Source organism: Lethenteron reissneri, chromosome 40 (genome assembly GCF_015708825.2).
Source record: "Lethenteron reissneri isolate LAM-NWPU_2019-01 chromosome 40, ASM1570882v1, whole genome shotgun sequence".
Lineage (NCBI taxonomy): Eukaryota > Metazoa > Chordata > Hyperoartia > Petromyzontiformes > Petromyzontidae > Lethenteron > Lethenteron reissneri.
Window position 1 is genome coordinate 12,039,364 of NC_083818.1, and position 18,146 is coordinate 12,057,509.

Here is an 18,146-nt window from a genome sequence, read left to right on the forward strand (position 1 = left end):
GCTAACAAAACGAAATCTGTATTTTTAATTATCGAGCACTGAGTGTATCTTACGCAGGACTTGCAGGGTGCCCAGACTCGACAACTTAACCTGATAGTCAATTACAATCCACTGCTGGATGAAGGCCTCCTGCCACGGCCGTATCGGTGGTCATTGGCATTGTTTGGCCAGAACATCACCACGCTCTGTCCGTGTGGGTTGGTGAACTGATGCACACAGACGCACACACGCACGCACACACGCGCACACACGCACGCACACACACACGCACACACGCACGCACACACGCACACACGCACACACACGCACGCACACACACACACGCACGCACGCACGCACACACACACACACGCACACACACGCACACACACACACGCGCACACACACACAGACCTGGCTCAGACGTCACTTGCCACCGAATGTGAGCCGTGGAGAATTTTAAACGGGTCGCTTCGTCAACAGCGCGGTGAGCTAACCACAGCGCCACCGCTCCTCCATGCCGTGGCGAACTGAACGGGTCAAGGTCGTAGCGATTCTTCGCTCCGCAGCCGTCAACGTCTCATTGCGACGCTCGTCATCGTTTGGAGCTTCCATTGGGAACGGGATCCGAGGATGAGAGAGTGAGGCTTCGTTAATTATAACAAAAAATACTTTAAAGTGATGGTCAGGAATACTTTCATCTTCTTGGTTCTTTCGGTAAAGTCACGTAGAAGGGAAGTAATAAAATAATAAAAATAAAACATAATAAAATAAAATAATAATACATAACATAATAAAATAAAATAATATTATTATTATATTATTTTATTTTATTATTTTTATTTTTATTATTTTATTACTTCCCTTCTACGTGACTTCACCGAAAGAACCAAGAAGATGGATCCCTGCAGTCACGAAAGCTTTAAATAGGAATACTTTCGTGATGTCACCTTGAATAATGATAATAAAGGAGCGATGCCACCGTGACACGCGGGCTAGGTGTGTATAAGATAAGAGCTGGTAGGTTTGTTTGTATATGCCTTTAAGGAAATCGATGTCAACACTACACTTGCATAAAGCCTTCACCATCATCATCGCCACAGTCACCACCATCATCAAAATCATCATCACCACCACAGCCACCAATGCCACCACACAGTCAAAATATCTTGCCCGCAGCTGCCACCACCACCACCACAATAATCCTATGACAAGTGTTGCCTCGCTGCAGTTTGGCCAAGGAAGGACATAGCGGAGTGGTGTCATGAAGGTCTGCCCTGGTGAGGGGTCATGTTCGAATTTAAAACTCATCTTATCCCGGTTCCGGCCATCGGCAATCATCCACGCGGCATGCTTCCACCCTCATCAGCTCTCCTAAGCTAGGTAGGTGTGAGCCTGAACAGCTCTTGTATTGGTGACCACCGTGAATAACAGGTGTTATAGGTGTTATAGGCAATGAGTGTGAGCAACACTACAATGCATTGTTCTACCGTACTTCTACGCTCCCCGCGTCAACCCGTAAACCAACCCGCACTGGCCGAAGTGGTTAGGTTGGTGATATTTACTGGACATCTGTGAAGAAGTGCTTCATAGCTCATCAGATTCCTCCAGTCCAAATTAGGATTCTGATTCTGACATTCGCCCGCGCGACCCGCAAGGTGTGTAGAGTGCCCCCATCCAGCAGTGGATTGACAAACGGATTCGCATCTCTCAGCCCTGCGACCCAGGGTTGTGGCACGCTACGCCGGACAGTTTCCGTGTCCCGCAATGGCAGTAACACAGGAATGTGCCTTGGGAATATAATAGATTTTTGTAACGAAGTAATTAATATTGGCGTCAAGAGCAATGTTTTTTTCTGTACCCCCCCCCCCCCTCCCGCAAGCCCCCTCCATATATTAAACCAACCCCGTAAACCTGACGAACAGGAAGGCTCGGAGTTTGATGAGCGATTAATCAACGCGCTATTTTGTGTCGTGGGAAATATTGAAACAAAGGTGACACGGGACCAGTCCCGACACATAGGGCGCTCCTGGCCACCCGCGAATGGGATCCGTGTCGGGACACGCAGCGCCGAGCGCGGCGGCAATTCAGACGATCGCGTCTCCACCGCGCAAGTTGATCGCGGGGACGAGTTGCCCAGAGGGCGCGCTGCGATTCGTCGACGGAAAAATCTATTCCAAGGCTCGCGGTAGGTGCGCGCGTCGGAAGATAAAAAGCGCAGCCCTGCAGTTTCCTGCTCGCGTCACTGCCGGCGGAAGGGCCTCCACCAGGCGGAGTTTGAGAGAGCTGCTGTGTAAGTCACGCTGGCAGTGTGTGGTGGTGGTGTACGTGTGTCCACACAATCCAGGCTTAGACTGGATTACGGTGTGAGGAGCTCACAGATCACCGAGCGATCTGGGCACAGTCGCATCGTCAAGGAGGCCGCATGCCCAGCCACCGCGTGGCCAGGCAGCTTCTGTTTGGCCGCAGATCGGGGGACCAACAGGCTCAGCGCAGGCTCGAGAAGAGATCGGCCGACGTTGACCCACGCGAGCCTCACCTCGTGTCGCATCTCTCTTTCAGGAGGCCTCTGCCGAGTTTTCCCCGAAGGGAAGGATGTTGTTGTTTTGTGTAATCCCAATTGAGTGATTTGCAGGTACATTTTTCTGCATTTGAATGTTTGGTGAACACAAGTCACAATGTGTGTGTGTATGTGTTTTTAAGCTGTGTATAACCGGATGCAACCCATGCAGAACAGGGGTAGACAATAAACTCCACTCAGAAAGGTGCCCAAGTCGGCAATCGAACCCAGGTCCTTCTTGCTATGAGGCACAAGTGTTACCACCGAGTCTGCCTGCCACTTATTTGGAGGCGTGTGCACTTTCCGATGAATGGAAACAAAAGTGTCTCTAACGAGCCTCCTCTGTGGAGGTGGCAACAACGAGCAGAGCGCCAGGCAGATTAAACAAAGCGAGGTGGCACAGCGGGGAGCGGTGCCTTAGTCAGTCGACCCACAGCACCTGGGTCTTTCTCGTGGCCTCCTGCCAACTTCAAATAGCTTCAGAGTACACCTAGCCTGGCACAGGTGCTGGGGCGACGTCGCCATCGCGTAGCGGCTGTCCTTGCTGTGCCCGTGAGGACACGTGGGTGGGTGCGTGGCTCGAGCAGCAAGAGTCTCCTGCTAAGTCCCAGGCCTCCCGGTGATGCGAAGACCCAGTCTCCTCATTGGGCCTGGCTACAAAATAAACAGTGTGCGTGCCACTCTGGATTTGTGAGGCTGTACTGTGTCCCAGCTTTGTCAATTGTCTGGGAAGTGGTGAGGTGGTGTTTCACGAGTGGCTCATCAACATGGCTTTTTTGTTTTCATTCAAATTGGGTTCCAGACGGATGTTAGTTAGCATTTGACTCGCAAAAGGTGCATTGCATGAGTCCACCAGACTCCACACAAGCTTCCAGTTCGCATCGTCGTCATGATCACCATCTTCAAACCCCTCGCAGCCTGAAGCCTACCCTCCCCTCAGCGTCATCCCCTCCACCAGACAACGCTCCTTCGTTTTTCAACCTCCCAGTCCACTTCGTGCGATGGTCACTTTCATTTCGCTACGGAAACTCCATCCAGCTCCGTGAGCTCCACCGTGGAGCTGCGTAACCACCTCCGCGAGGCTGTGTGAGCTCCTGCGTGGGGCCGAGTGACCTCTACCGTGCGGCCGTGCGAACTCCGTCACGGGGTTGTGCGACCTCCACCGTGGGGCTTCGTGAGCTCCACCGTGGGGCTACGTGAGCTCCACCGTGGGGCAGCGTGAGCTCCACCGTGGAGAGCTGGGTGGGATCCACGCCTGGTGCTGGCTCGGCGAGAGCGAGCCCCGACTTGAGACCACGGCCCCGGAGCTCCCCACGAGCGAGGTGAATCACGGCCACTGATGACGCACATTATTTGATAAATGAACGCGGCAATCGACGCGGGTCCACGTCGTCACTCACTCTGCATGGGGGAGCCGCCTCGTCTCGGTGAGGTGGAGTGGATCCACGTCGGATTTTCACTGCCACCTGCCATTGTCCGACCACCGGGGTTTGATAATAATAATAATCAGAGTCGTCTTGAATCACCATCGGCAAGTCTAGGCGCGCTGCTACATGGACGTGATGTGTGCATCGGCTTTCGCATGTCTCGGTTGTTGTTTTTTTTGCGCAGCTGAATAATTGAAAGAGAAGGAAAATGTGATATTTTAAACGAGTAATATCCCTTCCTATTGCCCGGATGCTTCGATCTCTTTCATAAATGTGTGATTAGCAGTTTTACAAAGGTCAAAAGTCTTACAAAGTGTATCATGCGTACAATTCACCTACGGTGCCTTGGTGTAGTCTTATTTCTCCGTAAGTTTATGAATGAAACTAATTAGTTGCTGGTGCTGCGAAACCTGGATTCGAACCCAGGCTCTGGCCCCCGCTGTGCGAGTGTCAGCGTGCCACGGTAACTGTTCCTCGTGCCACGGCACGCTGACACGAGCGCCTCGGCCAGCACCGCGTTCCCTGCACAAGGAATTCCCAGCCCCCGGAAAAGTTCCCTGAAAATTTGAGACATCTATCAACATCCCCCGACTGCGAAACCTCAAGTTATATAATTGTACAGTGGCCACTGTGTCAGATCACTCTGTGGTATCAGCGCCTGCGGCCTGCACCAGTTTGGGCTTATGCTTGTTGTTTCTCTTTCCCTGGCTGCGGGGTTTAAGTCCTGGCAGCCCCTTGCTGACGATCTCCAACAATGCGATGGCGGGAAAGACGAGCTTGCGGCTTGCGAAACTGTTCCTCGATCTACCTGCAGACACATTTGACGGATTGAAACGCCCCCCCCCCCCAACCGCTGCCATCAATGACGCCCTGTCAGAAGATGCCCTTGAAGAGTATCATAGAACTACTTCCGAAGTCACTCAGGAATTTCTCTATATCCACACTTGGGGGAACACCTTTTATATTCTCTCCATACAATGCTCGTTGGCTATAAATGAAAGTAAAACAAATTTTTTCTTAGAATTGAAATATTGATTTAAGTGACAAACTAAATTGAAGGTCATGTTTTATACAGTCAATATTAACTGGGTTGAGACCATCAATTAATTTTCACGAGAGAAGCCAGTTTTATCACTGGCAGCTGAAACCCAAAATCAAACGCAAGGAATAGCTCTGTCGCTCTGGCCTCATGAGCCACCTCACCACCTCAAGGGCCCTTCCTGAAACGTCTCCGCCGTTGCGTGACCCAGTACGAAGGCGGCACTGTGCTGAGCGAGGCGATGCAACGAAAATCCCACGTGCTTGTCGAGATTGAATGAATCATTCGGCGACGATGCTGCTGCCACGTTGGCAGTGGTGCACGAACAGAAATAAGCAAAAATGTCAACACGTTCGTGGACAATACCGTGGCCTTCAAAGTATATAATCTTGGGCAAGTACCATGAAGAAGGGCCATTCCCTGAAACGTCGCCTGTTACGTACTTTTCTCTTAGGGCCACACAATGTTACTGACGAACGCGTTGAGCCTTTTTCTTTTCTAATCGAGAGGGCATTTTCTTGGACGAGGTTCGCTCCACCCAGCCTCATCAGCCGCGTGGGGCGGTTGCCACCCAGACGAGACCCCCTACACCCCCTCCTCCCCCTATTAGAGGGACGTCGGACTCAATTTCACGAGCCATTTCAGGTCACTCAGTGTAAATAATGACACTTAATGGAAAGATTGCGTCCGCTGTGGAAATCGCTAATTGATCGCCATTAGTAAAATAATACGGAGCACACGCCGGCCGCCTCGACGACACAAGAAACACGCCACGATTATTGCCGCAGGCGCCCGCCTGCAAGCCGGGCGCACGGTCCAATAAGCGAGCCTCGTTTGTTTTGACGGCTCGCGAGGAACGCGCACATCTTGCCTTGCTGCTTTTACATCGTCTCGCTGTCAGAATTAATCATCATCAGCGGCAGCAGCCGTGAGTAATCCACTGCTGGATGAAGCCCTCCCCAAGCCTTTGCAATCATCTCTCAGGGTCTTGCGATGCAGCAACCCGTCTGCTGGGTCGGTGTTTCTCCCGGCAACGTGGTCCGGGTGGCACTACTGCTGCTGCTGTCGTTCCGCAAGGCCGTGGTAAGTCTGCGGATGCTACGATTTAGAAGCGTTTTGATTTAGAAAAAATATTCAAATAGGTGCGTGGCGGAACACCCAAAAAACATGCCGAGAGTCAGCGGTGGCAATCCGCAGGGTCCAGAAACATCGCCGAGCTCCTGCACCTTCGCCAATTTCATCGCTCCAGAAAAAAATACCTCTCACGAGTCGTAATAACAAGCACAAGATTTACAGCACTGGGACAGCCACACTGTGATTGCAATGCAGAAAGTACCAAATTACATATCAGAAGGGGAGCCCCATCGGAGTGGTTTATTGCAACATTAGGGTGAGGAGAAAACATTAACCATCTCAAATTTGCTAATGACATAGTCATTATAATAAGCAGAGGAAATGTCAGAGTTATCCGTGATTAATAAATAAATAATCAGGGAGAATGCTTTCCGACCCGAAAATAAACTAACACGAATTAACAAAAATGTCCGTGAGCTCTGTGGTCTTCTGGACCAATGTTCTCCAGCAGTGTCTCCGCATGCAAACCGGTCTTGACTTTTCGAGAGCCATCAGCAAGGTGTAAAGCAGACGCTGCCCGATTGCCCGGTGTTCCACAGACAGTTTAGCCGTACTCATGAGGGATTGCGATGGTGTGGGCAGGCCTTCACCCAGCAGCCGATAGATCATGGCTTATGAGCGGCAGGACTTGCAGCAATGTTCGGTGTTCGAATGTGTGGAGTGATGCCATTTTCAGCGACGCCAGCTACCTGGGTTCAACTCCTGCCCGTGACGAGCAATACCAATGGGAATTTGGCAACGCCACCTCGTCTGGGCCGATGACCGAATCACACGACAGTCTCACGATTTTGCCAGATCTCAGAAGCCAAGCAGGAATTTGAGCCCGTTTGTTGCTTGGATGGGTGACTGCCAGGGAACATCAGCTGTTGTAGGCATGGGCTGAGATGTAGCCAGGAGATGAGCCGACAGCGATGGATCCATCTACGCCCAGCTTGGAGTGTCACCACCCCCTATCCACTCGTGGAAATGGACAAATATCCCAATGTGGCAGGACCCTTCTGAAAAAGAGTATTGAGAATCGGTGTAGCTTTTCTGGGTAAATGGCCTTGTTATTATTCAACTATTTATAGAAACGTTAGAGCTATATTGAGATTGCGTGTGCAACGCTGCAAAATGCATTTGTGAAGCGGAGTCAGGCAAGGTGATTGGCTCTCACTAAGGCCGTCCAAAGTGACATTACAATATATTTAAAGAGAAATTGAGGTGGCCGGTGGCTTATATGTGAGAGATGTGGATACAACATCGGCATTGGCGAAACAAAGGCTGGCCACCCAGCCCCTTGTGTGCCGTGCCGACCTTCATAGGTGCTCGCTAACAGCATTTTCTCCAAAAGTATTTTCATGTTATAAGGAGGATCTTTGTCTTTGTGTGTGGGCGTATAAGTGTAAGTGTGTTTGTAAGGTTTTTAGTGTGTGTGTGTGAATGTGTGAACATACTTGTGTATACGTTGGTTGTCTGCTGGTGTATAAGATTTGCCCTGTGTTTGTACTTCGGAAGAAGTTTTCCCTTGAGACATTAGGAGGTGTGTGGTCACCGGTCGTATAAGTGTGCGCGTGTGTGCCTGCGTCTGTGAGTGTAATTGCCTTTCTGCTGTCTGCTTGTCTGTGTGCCCGTGTATGTGCCCGTGTGCCTGCAAGTGTGTGTCTGGGTCTGTGTGTCTGTGTTGACTCTGTGTATGACTGTGAGTCTGTACTAGTGTATGTGTGTGCATGTGTGTCCTGTCCATGTTCACTGCATGTGTGTCTTTGTCTGTGCGCGTGTGCATGTGTTTGTGTGTGCATCACTGAGTATTTGTGTTTGTTTTGCGAATAGGCGTCTGTATGTCTCTGCATAAGTGCGTGTGTCTTTGTTTGTATGTGCATTCATCCGTTTAGGGAGCGGTAATGCAGTGTTTAGAGCGCTGCGCTACGAACACCAGTGATGAATATCTGAATCAGACCTCGACCTCCCCTAGATTGACTCAGCCTCAAATGAGTACCAGGCACGGTGTGTATAAAACATCAGCACTCGGGAGACAAAGGCGACCGGGCGGACGACACGGTCCTGGCCACCCACCGCCTGTGCGTGCCGTGCCGGCCTTCGTAGGTGCGGCTCGCGCACAGCACTTGACCCAATAGTCCGTGAAGGCTATAGGGGGGACCTTTGGCTCTGTGTGCGTGTTCGAGGGAAGAGCTGTTTCCCTCGAAACATCGGGAGGTCGACGTTCGTCTGCCGCCGCGAGACGCCGGCATTGGCCCGAGTCGCTGGCGTCAGGGCTTCGTGCCGTGCTTGGGAGAGTGGCGGCGCTGATTTCATGCCGGGCGCTCACGCGCTGACCCGTGCAGGGCTTGGGGTTAAGGACTGAAACGAAGCGGGGAGGAGATGGGGGGGGGGGGACATCAGAAACAAAATAAAGCAGGCAAAAGAAAGTGCCCAGGTCGCGCGCACAGCCGTGGACGTGTGCCCTGAGCTGACACCACTGCCAGCAAATCAACGCTTGCATCGCTCTGCTATTTTTATTATGGATAAATCTATTTCCTTTAGGACCCGTGCATCTAACAGGAGAGGGCCTTACTTGGCTTATTATAAACATTTGGAAGTTGACAAGCCTTGTCAACTTCCAGATTTTACATTTACAGCCCTTTGCCAATACAATGCTGGATGAAGGCCCATCGATGCCATGCCAAGCATCAGGGTAGTTTGACCATACTTCACCACGCTGGTCATTGCGGGTTTGTGAAAGTGGAGGGCTCAGGACTGGTTGGGATACCTCTCGTCGCTGATGTTAGCCTGAGCTGCAAATCAAACTCGTGAACCACTGTGCCACCACTCCACCCCAGCATTTGTTTACAAAACGAACCCATTACAATCCTACATTCGTGCCGTTCCTACAAAGATGCCTCACTTGCAATTAGAGGAATTCTACAGCGTGCTTGGTAAGACTTAAGTCAGGTCAAAATTACTCATTAAAAATGTGTCTAGTAATATTAACGGTAACCATTTATACAACGCTATAAAGTCTCTCTGAGTCTCAGGGCTAACTTTCAGGAGGGTCCTGCTAAGGTTGGATGTTTGGCCGATGCCAATAACGAGCGGTTGGCTCCATGTGGGAGGAAATCGTAACCTTGTGGTCTATTCCTTTTTAAATCAATGTTGTTTTCATGCGCAAGGGTAGAGACCACTCCAGCTCGTCGCAGACGGATCAGCAACCTACTTGCTGTACTGCCTTGCACTCTCCTCCATCCTGGTGCCTCGCTCATCCACCTGATGAGAATCCTCTTAGATCGCGGAGTTGTTGACGTCAGATGGAAAGATTCGTTTACGTGAGAAAAAATATCTCTTCTAAATTGTCTTTCACGTTCTCAGAGAAAATGCTTTTTTATAAATAAAAAACACTCCCAGGCCTAAAGCCTCATCGGTGATCGAGATGTCCCCCCTCCACCTCGTAGTCCCGTTCTACAGCACAGTGTGAACCATCCATAGCCGGGGGGGAAATACGCAAATATATATGCGACGTTTCGGGCAATGGTCCTTCTTCACAGCACGTGAACTATGTGTATTTGTTATTTGAAGGCCACGGTGTTGTTATTGATTGGCGTGTTGAGTTTGTTGTTGTTAATTGTGCGTGTACACCGCTGTCAATGCAGCAACGTGATCGAAGAATCTGTCCCATCATTGTGAACTCTAAGCTGACATCTTCTCCGTTCAGTCTGGAACGGTGAAATCACCGAGTCTTCACTGCAGCGACGTTTAATCTTGATCACTTTATTCAAATTGAGACTTCACAGTAAATTACACCAAATAACAAAACTCATTTACAGCTCTGTGTCAACCCACTCGTGATGAGGATAGTGGTACTCGTCAAGATATGATCGTAATTATGTACAAATGATGATGACCTTGACTTGAAGCTTAAGTGGCTGCAGGAATTCATATTCTTGGGTCTTTCGGTAAAGTCACGTGGAAAGGTTAAAAAAGAATAATTATAATAATAAAAACTACGACAACCGGTTGACGATCGCTAGTAGATGACACTTCTAGCGACTATAAAGATAATACTCGTATTGCTGCTCCTCATGATGATGAACCGAGTAATAAGGATGATGGTGATGATGATGGCAACACTGGTGGTAATGATAATACGATTCTGCATTTTCTGCTAGTATTGATACTGCTGCTTATAGTGACGGTCATGGTGGTGGTGGTGGAGATGACAATACACTAATAGTCACGATGATGGGAATACCAATGATAACGAAGATGCTAACACATTCCTGCGGAGGGAGCTGGTAGGAACGTTGGGTTGCTCGGTCAATGGCCAGGGTCAACGGCGGCGTGGTGTATTCCGCAAATATGCCCGACTGTGCGGGCGGGCACAAGCCGGCGTGAGTAGGTTAAACGTTGAGTTTTATAAGGGCACCACGGGGTGACCAGCGCCTCCCCACCCAGCCCCACCCCTCCCACCCCCCACCCAGCCCCACCCTCCCCACCCAGCCCCTCCCCACTCCACCCTCCCCTCCCCACCCAGCCCCTCCCTCCCCACCCAGCCCCTCCCTGCACGACGGACGGACGGACACAATAATCCCCTGTGGGCTGGTGTAACCAGGAGGTTCCTACCAGTATTATTTTTGCTGCTTCTGCTGATGATGAACACGATACTCTGACTGCTGATGAACACGATACCCTGACTGCTGCTGCTGCCCGTGCTTGCCGGTGGCGTGCGTGTTGACGTGCGAGCCCGCGCGTGGAGCAGGAGGAGGTGGAGGAGGAGGTGGAGGAGGAGGTGGAGGAGGAGGTGGAGGAGGAGGTGGAGGAGGAGGCACCTCCCGCGGGCCGCTGCGAGGTGCCAGATCGCTGATTACTACGGAGAAAAAAATCCCTCGCGAAAGAGGTCTGGCCTCACTCCGCTTGAGCAAATATTCGGCGAGCAAACACAGCACCTATTTAATAATAATATTAAAAAGGTATCGCATTATTTGACTATCTGCCCGTGGCATCGTTGGCTCAAAGCGCAAGCATTTAAAAAGAACGGGGACTCATCAGTTGCGTGTCACAAATGGTGAAAACCGCACTATTGACTTTGCTGAGTAACTATCATACACTGAATGTAAACAAGCAGATGATACGTCTCCTTCACATGTCCGTCCCCACTTAACAAACAAAATTAGCTCTTACAACACCCATCACCACCCATCAGCACCCATCACCACCCATCAGCCGCACGGCCTCATTTGGCATCAAACTGGGACCCCACCGCATCGCGGGAGGGAGTCCTCGCCTCGATCCGATCGAGCCTGACTCTGATGCTGATGCTCATGTGACACTGTGACGCCAAAACATTATCCAGTTTGCTTGTCACGATCCAATGCTTTTTAAAAAATGTACGTGGCGAGCCGATGACGCGAAGGCGACACAGCGACTAACCCATCTGTGTCGTTGTGCTGCTTATAGTGACGGTCAGCCCCCCACGCACGCGCGCGCGCGGGCTCCGTTTCGCGCGTCGTTGGCAAATGTTCACTCTCGTCCGAAGTTTCTGTTCAATGTTTTTGGTGAAAATGTCTGATGTCTCCATCAGCAGCAGCAGCAATGAGGCAGATCGCCAAGGTGCTGCGAATCATCCTCTCCGTCCAAACGACCACGGCACATTCCGTCACGATTGCATTACTAATTACGTGTTTATGGATAATTTACTAACAAGGCACATTTGGTTATATGTGTTTTGTATGAATCTGTGTTGTGCGTGTATCTGTACATCTCGCGTGAGTTGTTGTTGTTGTTGTTGAGGCGTTGTATTCATCTTTCGTGTCTATTTTTGTTGTATCAATCGAAGTTTTGTGCATTTGAGATTCTCGCTTTGCCTTTGGTTCCCGATCACTGCTAGTAACAGCGGCGAGTGATGTCATAACTTGTCTGGGGCCTCCTCTAGGTCAACTCAGCCTTACAAGAGCACCGAGAGTGGTGGGTCAGCATCAGAAGTACTGGGCGGAGGCGGTGCTTCCCACCCACCCACACCCTCGTGCGTGCTGTGCCGGCCTTCATAGGTGCGTCTCGCTCACAGCACTTGCCCCAAAGGCCTGCTAAGGCTACAAAGACCTTCATCTTTGTGTAAACTTGGAAGTCATTACAATATCTGTTTATGTCTGGAAGACAATTCAAAAACATGAGCTTGCTGTATGAATGGCTCTAAACACATTGGACATGAACTCTTCCCGAGAGAAGAAAGTGATTGAATGAGCTGACGTTTTAGGCAACGGCTCTTCTTCAGAGCAGAAACAAATCGAGGAGGCTGACCGACTTCTCCGGGCCTCGCTACCCCTCTGGCGTCGCTTGTCTGTGAACAAGAAGAAGAAGAATGCGCCCTTGCCCCGCACACGCACGGCGTGTTATTGACGAACGTGGTCAGTTTGTTTCTCTTTGTTTATTTGTAGTGGGGGCATTTCGCTTCACGTTGCGAGGCCCTGAAAACAAAACTGGGAACTTTCGGGAAAGTCGACGAACTGCGCCGCTTGTTTGAGCTGACAAGTGAAGAACGTTTCAGCAGCTGCCACGTGGAGCGAGCGAGCGAGCGGTGGCGACTCCGATTCGTGCGTCACGGCCGAGGCAGCCCCCTCGACGCTGTCGGCGCAGCTCTGTTCACGATGCGACGGCGATGGCGAAGGAGGAGGTGCGTTGGCGTCGATCGGTGCCCGTGCTCCGCTGCCAACGCGATTTCTAAACCTTGCCATTCGTTTTTTTTAATGCAATGTCTCCGGTTTCTGCCACAGCAATGAATACGAATGGGTTTTTCTGCACAGGGCTCACGTTATAAAGGAGTTGTCGATTCCTGCGGATGCATTTTAATCCACACCCAGCAAAGTGCCTCTTATGCGCGACCCTATTGCTCACAACTCCTATTATCCACGACAGCTGTAGAGTCTGTGAAAACTCCTATTATAATAATTATCCGTGGCCCTATTTCTTCCTATTATCCATTGTTAATCCGTGATTTTTAGCCAAGAGCAATGAGAGTGGATCCTTTATACGGCTTGGACTTTCCGTGGATAAGAGTGAAATCCCGAATAAATATAGAATCTGCGATACTATTACCCTATATCACCGCAGATAAGAGGAGTAAAATCACGGAAACCCCGCGGATAATAGGATCCGTGATATTGTCCCCCCATGTCACTGCAGATGAGAGGAGATCCTCCTGTACATATACTTAATATTATAACATAGGCTTACAGCACATGTTCATGTTGTTTTATTCCAGTGGGAAAGTTGGAACAGAGATACACATGGAAACACAAGAGCAGCAGCAACGACAGGGGTCACCGGTTGGCTCAGGGGTCAGAGCACTGAGCCGGAACCACCGAGGGCCTGGGTTTAAATCTGGGTTTCATCCGCCCATGATGAGACGTAATTCTCACGTGTAGAGAGCTGTTGGCCTTAGCCTGCTCACCGAATGACTGCATACAACAAACACCTTATATTAAATGTAGGTGTGCCACTGACTTTTGGAACACATTACAGCTTTGAGAATGAACACGTGTAAGATAGTTTTGGCTGCCGTGTGACGAACATTCCTCTGTAACAGGGCGTCTGTGACAAAGCAGCGCCGCCTCGTGTGCTGATGGGAGGTCGCTCCAAGAGATCTCGAAGGTCGTTCTGTGATATCTGCTTCCGTGGATCGTTCTCAAACACCACGTGATCATGCTGCATTGGCAGAGGTTCACAAGTCACAAATAACAAAAAGGATCGACACATTCATCAATAACATACACAATACGTGACACTTTGGGCAACAGTCCTGTATGTTCATGTTGCACATAACCCCGACCCTAACCTGTATACGTGTGCTGCTCTGAGAGGTCTGAATGGAGATTTCATTTCATGCGGTGCATGCCAATGATCGCACAAGTGGAATAAAGTTTTGGTGGAAAAAACTATTAAAATAACAACCCTCTTACATCTATTTCAGGAAGAAAATACCAGTGGAGCAAATGCAGTCTGCGAGCACCTATTGCCATGGATGTTAAAGTAACACCGGAGGTCGTGGGCCCAGTATTGTACATGAGGTTGGCCGTGTTCCTGGCACTGAAATTAATAGTCCAGGGATGTATATGTGTGCACACATACACATCACTGGACTATAAACACACAGAATCACATTAATACACACGTACAATTCTACTCATGCACACACACATATTATTAATGCACACACTACACATATAAACACACTACTAACGCTAACTCAAATCACACAAACATTGTTCTTCCTATGGCTGACGATGATGTAAAGCAACGGCTATAATTTTAATTTGAAATGGATGAGCCTGAACATTGCAACAGGAGTACAGAAACTCCTACTAATACACACACAGACACACACACAATCATATTAATGCACATACACAGACAAGAGACTCCTGCTAATACACACACGGGTACACACTGCTAATACACACACGTGTACACACTGCTAATACACACACGTGTACACTCGCCACTGATGTTAGCCGTGGCCACAAATCAAACCCAGGTCACGGGTTCACAGCGCAGTGTGCTAACCAATGTGCTAGCTACAAACCTCTATGCACAAACACGTATATACATGCATACGTTATAAAATAAAACACCAAACACATTTCCTGCAGCAGGTCCGTTATCTAAAACGTCGAGATCCTCCATTCTCTCGGCAAGAGTAAAACAAACCCTCTGTTGTTATTTATAATGAGCTCGTTATGTTGTATAAGTTGGCCAGGGCGGTAACTTTATACGCGCGCACACACAGAGACATTCATCAGCAGAGGCAGCGAGGTGGAGCAGTGGATGGATGGCTGCGATTATTGATGTAAGATATCACAATGCATCAGTACACGTGTAGTGAGCATCAACATTAAGGGGCATTAGCAGGGAGTGATGGTCAAACAAAACAAACCCAGGCACACCCCTCCCTCCCCGGCCCCCCCCCCCCCAAGCCTCAACAAGGTAGAGGGGGACGTGTAAGAGGGGGGGGGGGGACGTGTAAGAGGGGGGGGGGACGTGTAAGAGGGGGGGGGGGGACGTGTAAGAGGGGGGGGTTAAATATGAGCTGACAGCGGTGCAGCGAGACAAGCCACTGTGGCGGCGTCAGATACATCTACTGGCTAGACAGAGCGGAGTGTGTGTGTGTGTGTCAGGGTCAGTGTGTATGTGTGTGTCAGGGTCAGTGTGTGAGAGAGTGTTAGGGTGAGTGTGTGGGTGTGTGAGAGTGTGTCAGGGTGTGTATGTGAGTGTGAGAGGCAGTGTGTGTGTGTGTGTCAGGATGAGTGTCTGTCAGTGGTAGTGTAGCGGTTGGCGCGCTGCGCTATGAACCCGGCGACCCGAGTTCGATTCCTGCTCACGGAAAATACCATTGACGACTATCTTTGATCGGTCTTGGGCGTCCCCTAGGTCTACTCAGTCTCCAGCGAGTACATGGTGTGTAAACATCGCCTCGAGGTCAACAAATGTGGCTGGGCGTGGTCCTGGCCACCCACACCCTCGCCCTCGTGAGCACTTGCCCCGACGGTTTGTTGAAGGCTATGCGGGGGATCTGTGGCTTTGTTTCGCGTGGACGGGTGTGCGTGCACATACAGAGGACGAGGGGCAATCTGCGACACCGCCGAGGACAGCGATCACCGTCATCATGAACGATCACCTTCATCATGAACATCACCGTCATCATGAACATCACCTCCAGAAGCTCCGAGCAGGCGCGCGTCCAGCAGGCGGGACTGCGCCCCCAGTCCATTCCACCGACCCTCGCATCCAATTGCTCGATGTGCTCCGTCATCGACAGTCAGCGTGGACAAGGGCTGATTGTTAGCCCTGGGAGACAAAACGTCCGAGCAGGGCTGACCACCACACCTCCACGTGGTGGCTTTCGTCGGTACTCGCTGATCACGTGAATGACGGAGGGGCATCTCTGCCACCACGGAGTGCGCGTGTCTGCGTCTGCACGCACGGGCGTGGTGCTGGCCACCCACCCTCGTGCGCGTGCCGGCCTTCACAGGTGCTCGCAAACAGCGCTTGCCCCAACAGTCTGTTAGGGCGACGTATGGAGCGGGAGTGTAGTGGTTCCTGCACTTCGCAGGATACCTGAGCTCTGATTTCTGGCAACCATTCGCGAGTGACATCAAAGCCATCCCCTAGGTCACCTCAGCCTTAAATTAGTACTGGGGTGGCAAGTTCAGCTCAGGCCGCAACAGCGTGTTGAGGCGTGCACACGAGATCGGCCACAGCCAGCCCTTGCTGTGGTTCCGTGAGGAAGTTGGAGAGGTACGTGACTGAGGCCCATGGATCAGGGTGGACGCGCGCGCGTGCAGGGCAGGAGGAGGCGCAGGGCAGGGGGAGGCGCAGGGCAGGAGGAGGCGCAGGGCAGGGGGAGGCGCAGGGCAGGGGGAGGCGCAGGGTAGGGGGAGGCGCTCTCAATGGATCCCTGCTCAGGGGAGTCCGCGCCTCGCGCGCTGCATTCCTCCTCCCCGCGCGACCCCGCGCGCAGACGCGAGGGCCGGGGTTAAGGCAGCTTGGAGCCAGACCCAACACGCGCTGACAACACAGGCGGCATTCCTCCGCTAAACTGCTGCCCAGTGAAACGGATACCGCGTGCCCTTTCAGAAGACAGCAGCACCACCACGACCAGCACCACCACCAGCACCACCACCAGCACCACCAGCACCATCACCACCACCAGCACCAGCACCACCACCAGCAGCACCACCACCAGCAGCACCACCACCACCAGCAGCACCACCACCACCAGCAGCACCACCACCAGCACCACCACCAGCACCACCACCAGCAGCACCACCAGCAGCACCACCACCACCAGCAGCACCACCACCACCAGCAGCACCACCACCAGCACCACCACCAGCAGCACCACCACCAGCACCACCACCAGCAGCACCACCAGCAGCACCACCACCACCAGCACCACCACCACCACCAGCACCACCACCAGCAGCACCACCACCAGCAGCACCACCACCAGCACCACCACCAGCAGCACCACCACCAGCAGCACCACCAGCAGCACCACCACCACCAGCACCACCACCACCAGCACCACCACCAGCACCACCACCACCAGCAGCACCACCACCACCAACGCCACCACCACCAGTACCACCACCACCAGCACCACCAACACCACCACCAGCACCACCAACACCACCACCACCAACACCACCACCAACACCACCACCACCAGCAGCACCACCACCAGCAGCACCACCACCACCACCAGCACCACCACCAGCAGCACCACCACCAGCAGCACCACCACCACCAGCAGCACCACCAGCAGCACCACCACCAGCAGCACCACCACCAGCAGCACCACCAGCACCACCACCAGCAGCACCACCACCAGCAGCACCACCAGCAGCACCACCAGCACCACTACCAACCAGCAGCACCACCACCAGCAGCACCACCACCACCAGCAGCACCACCACCACCAGCAGCACCACCACCAGCACCACCACCAACACCACCACCACCACCAGCACCACCACCAGCACCACCACCACCAGCACCACCACCAGCAGCACCACGACCACCAACGCCACCACCACCAGTACCACCACCACCACCAACACCAGCACCACCAACACCACCACCAACACCACCACCAGCACCACCAACACCACCACCACCAACACCACCACCACCACCAGCAGCAGCAGCAGCGGCGGCGGCGTGGGCGGCCCAACGTGACGAGAAATCAATCTGCGTCTCAACTCGGGACTGATCATTCTCCCCACTGCATACACCTCCACACTCCCACACACATTCATACTCATACACCGATACACACACACACACACATAGATACATATACAGTACAGGAAACCCTTGCCTAACGCGGCTTTATCGAACGCGTGTTCCGGCTCTCCGCGGTTTACCTCACCAGATCTGCTGTCCGCCACGCGGGGTGATGTTTCGGCCAAAGGCCCCAAAGATTCTCATCTCCGCGTCGAAAAGTGATTCCGTGAGAGCGCTTGGCTCTGGCCTCGAT